Genomic DNA, 9,471 nt, shown 5'->3' with positions numbered 1-9,471 from the left:
ACTTGGAAAAAGGTATTTAACAGGGTGCAAGATTCGTGTAGTATTGCTGCAGATGGTTTTGAATATGCTAAGATCTAGTGAGCTTTTATCGATATGGTCTTATAAATATTTGTATAATACTCAAAAGATTGTGCTACCAGACACCGTCGTTTTATATGACTGAAAAATTGTTGAAAAAGACGTTAAACCAGAACACACACACACACTCTCCTATCCGACCTCCCCGCTCTAAAGCTATGTTACTGTTCATACACTGAAATTATCAGCATAACATATTGCAGTCAAAATTCAATCTGGCATTCTTCTTCAGCAGTGTCCAATATTCAAACGTTGATAGAAATGCTGCTCTTCCTTAAGAAAAAAGTGTTATGTTATGACATATATACTAACCTTATCATGTAATTATAATATATCAAAACTAAAAGCAGTTTCGAAACAAAGAGTATGGCTTTCAGAGTAATGGAAATATTTTTAAAAAATCTGACTTGGAGAATGAATTTTTTTTCAGAGGTTTGGGAGTCAGACTTTTTATATATATATATATTTTCAAGATGTGGAAGCCAGATATTTTTTTCAAGCAAAACCAAAGACAGGATTTTTTTGTTAAAAAATCCAAATTCTCCCCCCCCCACCCACCCGCCACGCCCCAGAATATCAAATGGTCGGCCCGTTATTCAATTTATACTTATGCTAAAATAATGCTGTCTTGGTTGGGCAACCAGGATAGGAAAACAAAATTTCAAAAAATACTTCCAGTGAAAACTATCATGTTACTACTGAAGAACTCAGTGACCATAAATAAGTGTAAATGATCAGTTGTTGAAGTTTTGAACAAATCTATTAGTTGACCAAAATCTGATTAACCACCTTTAAGGTATGGGTAGGATATGTGCATGACCAATTTGAAATACGTATATGAGCCGCGCCATGAGAAAACCAACATAATGGGTTTGCGACCAGCATGGATCCAGACCAGCCTGCGCAGTCTGGTCAGGATCCATGCTGTTCGCTTTTAAAGCCTATTGGAATTGGAGAAACTGTTAGCGTTAGCGAACAGCATGGATCCTGACCAGACTGCGCGGATGTGCAGGCTGGTCTGGATCCATGCTTGTCGCAAACCCACTATGTTGATTTTCTCATGGCAGGGCTCATATATTCTAATATGAAGCCCTAAAAAGGAAGCAAACTACGAATTGATTTTCATGACAAGCAGATTTAATTTTGTTATTTTTTCTTTCAGTGCATAGAATATAACATAATTGATACAAGTAATTATAAAAAAATGTAAAATTCTCATTATCTTTTCTGAAAAAAATTCTAAGACTACTAAAATATGTACAAGCTACGTATTTTTTCCAATTGGTAACTGTCTATTTTTCTTTTAACTCATATGTTTTTCTAAAAGATACGAAGACTACAAAATATGTACAAGGTATTTTTTTCTTATGGATAAATACTGGTTTTTCTTTTAAGCATAATATAACTCCTTTCTAGATAAGTTTCCACAAATATTTTTACTGAAGCTTATATAGTTACAATATATAAAAGCAGTATTATCATTATAACATGCATACAATAAAAAATTAGCAAGAACAGCCATATACTACATATTCTTTATTTACTTCTAACATGCATCTAGAGCTGTTTTCATTACAGTCGGCTTTCCTTCGGATAGAAACCGATCTTTTCGCCTTTTTTTTAAAACTTTTTAAATGTAGCGCAGTAACAAGCTGAGGAAATACCCTTAGCAGAATTAAAGAAGCTAATGAAATATCTAAAACCTAAACTTCTTGAATGGCCAAAAAGTATAACGTCTAACAATAAAAAAAAAACGAAAAACGAAGAAAAAAGTATCATGAAACTTCAGTTGTCAATTGCTTATCAGCTAATAAGTATCTGAAAATAAGTAGAAAATTCTAAATGGACGCATTGTTTAATGCACGAAAAATGTTTTTATATACGATTGTCAAGATTTTTCCTTTATGACCTTAGAGATTTACTTTGGGTTTTCAGCCGTTGTTTCAATGTTACGACGGGCAGTTTGCCGTTCTCCGCAACTAACCGCCTTCTTCACATGAATCAGAGACGAAATGACTTCAGACACGGTCTTTTATCCAATCGTCGTTGACAACATAACGCCACCCGTGGATTGAACACACGACCCCGCGATCCGAAAATATTCGCTCTCCCGATTGAACAATTTTGTAAGGTTTCTTTCCGGACCTCGTCTCTAAGCAATACTGACCTAGAGCAGAATTCAACAATATTAAGACTTGCACTACATACAGCAATTCACGAGATGTTCGACATTTTAGTGATCTATGACCCAAGTGTCCGAGATAGTAAAGCGACATCTTTGCATTTTCAAAGATAATCGTTTATAACAAAGACGTCCTGAACGTCCGAGATAACTAAAACTGGCACATGCCTAACAGTATCAATTTTCAATTGCAGTTTTTCATGTGCCATTTACGGTACATTTAATTATTGAGATGTAACAGGGGCGAGAAATAAAATCCTAATATCTCATAATCATTCTTGTTCAGACATATTTGAAATGATTAAGTAGAAGTGTTTTTCAAACGAAATAATTTTGACTTTAAACACGATTTATTAGTATTACAGTCAAAAGTTTGCGACAACACAATCGCTGACAAACGAACAGCCTTGAGTAGAAAAGAAAGGTAGATGTCAAATATTTAAGTTTTTGATGAGAATTAAATTGTTGACATTTCAAATAAAATCTGTTGTCATGTTAAGTAGGGCTTTGAAACTCAGAATAAAGTCGCCACGCGACAATTGTATTTGATTAATTTCTAGTTTGCACGGCTAAATGGGGTGGAAAAAAGATGCTAATGCGCATTAGAATATAAATTCCAATGTGTTTGGCAATGAATCACTTTTAACAACAGCCAGTAAATCGTGAATTTTGTAAAATTAGCGTTAGTTTCAGAACTTATATCGAATCAAACAAGGATTGACAAAATGTGTTTTTGCATTTGTCTTTATTTTTTTTTTTTCGAAATATGAAAAAAAGCCATTGGCTGAAAAAACATTTTAACATTATCAGAAAGTACACGTACTGTGCAATTATGATAACTTAACCGTGACACCAGCTTGAATTTACATTTTGTGTTACATCTTGTTTCCCAGGGAATCGTTATTTCTATAGCAATAATTTTGTCCTTAAGAGGTCAGATCAACATATCTGACCTTTGGGTACGCATTACATCAGGAAAAGATCAAACGCTTCGCTAGGTCTGCTGTCATATTTTAATGTTCAGACTCATCAAGTACTAAATCAAAAGGTGAGCGAGACCCCTTCAATTCTTTGTTTTTTCCCCCTTCTTCTTCCTCTCTCTGTCTCTGTCCCATTCTCTCTCAATCGCTTACTCTAACGTGTTAACAAGTTCTCGCAAGACGTTGTCATGCTTCCATCTGTAGCAACCTAGTATCAGAGCTACCTGGCAAGACGTTGCCATGCTTCGATCTGTAGCAACCTAGTATCAGAGCTACCTGGCAAGACGGCAGGACATGCTCAATCGTGCCCTTTTCGTTACATTGTAGACATTTTGGATAAGTATGTATAGATTGGCAGGAGATTACAGGAGGTCGTAAACTGACCTCAACAGAAAAACTAAGTCTTATTGTCACGTATTGCTAAAAGTTTACTTATGCTACTAGAGTCTTATGGTCCACCTTGTTTCCTTTGTCCCACCCGCTCTAGCTTTATGGGATTCTGTCCTCGCCCAGAATCAACCATCTCTTTTCCCTACTGCCTTCAGTTTTTCAGCTCAGTGTGTTTGATGTCCCGACATTTTGGCGAAAACCTGCTTCTGTGCAAAATATTACCTAATGCCTCCTTCTGCTCTCAGTTTGTTTGGTAGCGAAGCTAGCTGACCATTTTCTGCATTTCTGACCATTTTACTTTGAGAGTCTTCACCAGTCTTGTCTTGTTGATCTTGAACTCTTCCACAATTGATGAAATCATGAGTAGCAGTTGACTGGTTCTGTCATAAAGTATTATCGTGAAACTTGGCTGGTTCCCCAGCTCTCGATGCAAGCAGTCGTTACTTATTCTCTTTAGCCCCTCCACTGTTGCAGTAGCTGTTTGGTATAGCATACTAGTATCTTCGAAGCAGTTTATTATGTCACAGCCGTGTTTGGAACTTGCCAGGAAGTCCAGTATGAACTATGCGTTTCAAATACACATGGATTTGGCAATTTGACATATTCTAAGCAGTTGAATTTCTGTATCACCTGGTCCGTCTTTTTTTTTTATTCCGAGACTTTTTAGCATTTAACTACTTATTTGTACATTTAAGTTTAAAACATCTTGCCTGTATGAGGGGTATTGTCGTAATAATTAGATTGTTCATAAAAATGCTTTTGACTGGGAGATACACCTTAAAGTTGGTTTTGGTCCAAAGGTTTCTCGTCTTGCCGTGTTGGTGATCAAATTAATCTCCGTGATGAACAGCTCGGCGTATATCGTGCAGCTGGTATAGCCTGGGAATCCAGTCTGACAATTTCTAACTTTTATAATACCTGCAAATTGACAATATCAGAAACTCGATGAATGCCAATTAACACTAATTAGCGCAAATTAAGTGATCTGTAATGCATAGGTATTAGGTATGATTTCTTCTGACAAAGCACAAATATTATCAACGGCTTCCCAGGCTACAGCTGGTAGGTAACTATACCATTCTCAAGTCTAACGGTATGCCACTTTCTCATCTGAACTCCCACCAAAATACATATATTGTTTCCGTTGAAGTAATCTTTAATAACTCCCTGAAATGTGTTCGGGAAAGTGGTACTCAGATAAGGCAGCGATGGACAAGGTCAAGCCGAACTACAATAATTTAGCCTTTGTTGGTGATCCTATCGTATTGAATTAGCTGATTATGCAACCAGTGTGCTCTACGCATCCAGAGAAGTCTGGTTCACCACATTTCTAAACTGATGTATCAACATACTGGTTGACTGTTTTACCAACATCCTTGCAAGGACATCAAAGAATATCATCCCGTCGAGGTTTAGTAAGGAAATCATCTCGCAGTTTTCTGTTTTGTTGAAATATTCTTTTTGCATGTTTCCAGCAATCTGGTGCATGTTCTTTCCTCCACATTGCCTTAAAAGTTATCGTCATTTCTAATACACTGTACATTTGACACTTTTGGTCGTGGGGCTGATCAGGACCTCGTTTTCATCACAAGTTCTTTTACTTCTTTCATTGTTGGTTGTGTCATTACGCATGCAATAGCAAGGATAGGTATTGTTTCGAGCCTTAGGTAGTTTTTTAGAATATATCCTCCACAAAGGGTTTGAGGCAAAGGTCTCACTGATTTCTTTTCGCTGTTTTGTTAGCCTCTCATCTTTCCTCACTATCATAAGATGTGTTCTATGACCCCCATTTATACAAGATCATAATGTTTCATGTTAGTTTCAAGTTTATTCATTTTCATCCAGAAGGTCTGAGACTCGTGTGGCAATACAACACTTCAACAGGGTTATTATAACAGTAGCTCGATCTCGGGTGCTCTATTCGGCTCGAGTGGATTTTTGCCAGATCGGATTCCACGAGGCGCCCAAGCGCCGAGTGTGATCCGACCTTGCAAAATCTACGAGAGCCGAATGCAAAATCCCAGATCGAGTTACTGTTATAATGAACCTCTTTAATTATGAAATACAAGCTGATGTTTTACAGAATTTATGTAGGTATATATAAATATGAATATGGTGAAATGTATAATATTGTATGGATGGTTAAAATGAGGAATCGTTATGTTCCTGTCGTACTAGCGCCCACTATACTAAAATCATTGTATAATTTTTTATCAGTTCAACACACTTATTTTATATCAACAGCCGATGGTTGAATGTCTTTACAATGCCGTGTCACTGTAAACACTTCAAACCAGTTCTGGCGGTTACGTTTGCAGACCGTTCAATACTAAAATCTTTGTATAGTTTTATACCGGTTTTTTGTTGAGTCTAACGTCACAATAACATAATTATAGGTCATATGGTGATTTTCCAGCTTTTGGTGGATGAGGAATACCCAGTTTTTGAAGAGAAGTTTGCACGCTCTTAGCTTATAAAGTATCCGATGATTGAATTTCTTAATAAATGAACGCATAATCTGCTCTAACCCCATCCTACTGTTACACCAGTTCAGATCGATAAGTAACAGTAGTACATAACAGTAGCCGGTGGCTGAACTTCTTTTCAAGAAAAATCCAAAATTGAAGTATAATTTTGTTCCAAAAGTCTGGAAAATGTTCTGTGCCAGTCAACTTTAAACAGAACAACAGACAAATTACAAACTTCCCGTCAACATGGTCGCCGTTTTATTGACTTTGATGAATCCGTTAACACCGACAATACATTTGAGCATCTTTATGCTGTCGAAATTAACGCAAATCCAGTAGATCAACAGGAAGAATTAACACCATCTCAAGATGTTAGTGTCTGCCCAAAACTGATGGCAAAAGATCTTAATGCATCCCGTGGGCGCTATTGGCGGTACCGACTGCTTCTAAATGAATCTGGACTTTGTCAGTTTTGCAGAGAAACTGACAGTCTAAAGAATAGACTTCAATCAATGTGACCTAAATAACAGCCCGGAATGAAGGCATCAAAATGGGACTGGAACATTTCTGCTTTTTTTATGTTTGAAGTGGCATAATTATATGAACAGTGTTTATCCTTAGCACGGTTTTCACTTTGATATTTAATCTGATTTACATACTGAATAGTTAAGGTACATTTCTGAAGAAAAAAGATATACATTATGTGTAAACATTTCAAGAAAATATTACATTGCTTCAATTATATTATTTTAGTATTTGCCAGAATCCCATGAATAAATAGTTATAGTCTTCCTGAAATGTTACATTTGTTTATAAGCATTTCTTGTATGAAAGTTGATTAATCCTGAAGTTCTAAACTATTAAATATTATTTGCTAATATACTGATGTACCATTCATCGAAATGACTATCTGAATTTGTAAATTTCAGTGACCGTTGTTACGTAATTATGTTTTAAAAGTAACCGTTTTGTGCAATACATGGAAGATTTTTGTTTAATGCAATGAATAAGGATAAAAGTGTTTTTCATCGAAGAAAAAGTTAATTGTTAAAATGGTAATATGATCTTACATGTAAAACAATAGTAACATGAAAGAAAAACAATGGTGACTTGTTTCACTCCGTGACGTCACTGGTGAAAAGTATAATTAATAGATTTTCACTTTTTTACTGGGCATAAATTTTTACTTTCTTAGAAATTATTTATACGTAAGTTGCTGCTGACATTTTTCTCTACCAATAATAATAACAATAATAATAATAATAATAATAATAATAAAAAATGCAAGAAATAAATTACGTAATACACATTCAAACACAATATATTCAATGACCGTAAAGCTAAGTTAAATGTTAATGTTCTAAATGGTAAGTTAATTAGATATGTTAGTAAACCACTGTTTATTTTTCATATTTTCAACAAGATTGGCCACAGCTCGTATACATTTCAAACTGACAGTTTCACAAAACACACACACACACACACACACACACACACGCACACACACACACACACACACACACACACACACACAACAAAAAAACATCAACAAACAAAACTTGAAGCCAATACATATTTTTGTAAAGATTTTCCCCTATTCTTCATAATGTCCATCTATTTATGAATCTTTAAAAAGAAACAAGTTACGTAAATCCTTTACTTAAATGTCCATCAATTTAGGGTTTGCTTTCAAGCCCCTATGGTCTGAAGTCGCGGAGATAAAGCCTGGTGATAACTATTACTGGGACGGAGACAACGTAATTATCTCGCGTGTAATTTATCCGGGAAAGACAACAATGACATTTCCAAGGAGATTGTTTCTACAACAAGATGGTTGTAAGATTTACTGTAATGAAGTTATGATGTGTTGTTCTCACGCCATATGTGCATCCATTTCTTAGAATATGTTGGCGCGTGCTCCCTTGTCTCGGCGGAAGAACTGACGCTTGGCACCAATTTTCGCGCACGCGAGCTTTAAACAGAAAGTAATCATCCGTACTAAATTGGTAATTCCAAAGCTGTTCGAAAAGTCTGAAACAATTTGTACAGTTGAAAATCATCTCCATAAAAGTGTTATTGTCTCATACTTTAACGTTGTTTTACTATGTATATATTCATGACCACGTCATCATGCATGGTGTAAGAAGACGTAAACAAATGGGTTTACAAAGAAACTTGTGGCATTTGACTCCATTTTCCACCATACTTTTAATTTATAAGCACATTTTCATGAAGCAATCTCAATTTTAAAAGGCCATTTTATCATGTTTCAGACCCATTATATGTTTTGTTACAGCTGATGTTCGTTTCTGGAAAAATATTTGAATGGTAAAGTAGCCAAATTCATTTTCAGAAGGTGACAAAATCCGACTTCGTTTCCAAACGATTAAGTTAAAATTGGTTATAGATAGGCATGCAAAGGCCTCATCACGTTATCCTTCAATGCTATTATATAATAATTCATCTAACTCTTCAAGTATCAGTAGATAATACAAATTTGATTAATACATTCAGAGTTTCATTCTTTATTTTTGAGAAAACATTAATTTTATATTATAGATTTTTTCCTGTATGATTGTTCTGGAAACAAAAATCTTAAAAGCATTTCTCAAACTTATGAAGCTAAAAAGAAAAACAAGTTGAATTTAGGTTTCTAAAGATACAAGAACATTAAAATAAAGCATATTCTTCAGACATTTTTAAAAAACCGCGTGATCTTACAATTATAGCCTGAGATTAAAAATAATGTTTTTTTTGCTTGTTTTTGCTGTATTTAACAATTAAAGGTCATGTGGCGATTTTCCTGCTTCGATGGCGGAGGAAGACCCCAGGTGGCCCTTCGTGCATTATCTCATCACGAGCGGGCACCTGGGTATGTCATAGAGTGAAATTAAATTATCTGCCAATAAAACTCCGTTGTTTTTACTTGTGTGTTGTCAGACTTATGACACGTATGACGTTCCATAGTTCCAAAACTTTCTTTTTCAGTCCAAGGGAAATAAATCAATAACCTTCCAATATGAATCCTATAAATGAACCTATATAAAACGTATGCACGTGATCACTAACAACCAATCACTGCACTGGTCACTTTTTAAGTCAAATTTCAAGATGTCTGTTGCATTTTAAGCCGCTCATATATTTTGTGCATTTTTGTATATCAACTGGAACTTATACATTTCCAGGTAAATATTTTGACTTATATATTCTTTTATCATCGGTACATAATTGTATGATCGCTATTTGTAAACACATTATATTTTACCTGTAATGCAATAATGCTAAGCATGACTGATTTTATCAGGTGGTCAATGTTGTTTACATTTTTGACAGCTGTCATCTGTCATATCGCGTTGTAATTTTGACATTTGAA

Source organism: Mercenaria mercenaria, chromosome 2 (genome assembly GCF_021730395.1).
Source record: "Mercenaria mercenaria strain notata chromosome 2, MADL_Memer_1, whole genome shotgun sequence".
Taxonomy (NCBI): domain Eukaryota; kingdom Metazoa; phylum Mollusca; class Bivalvia; order Venerida; family Veneridae; genus Mercenaria; species Mercenaria mercenaria.
This window is presented reverse-complemented; position numbering follows the sequence as displayed.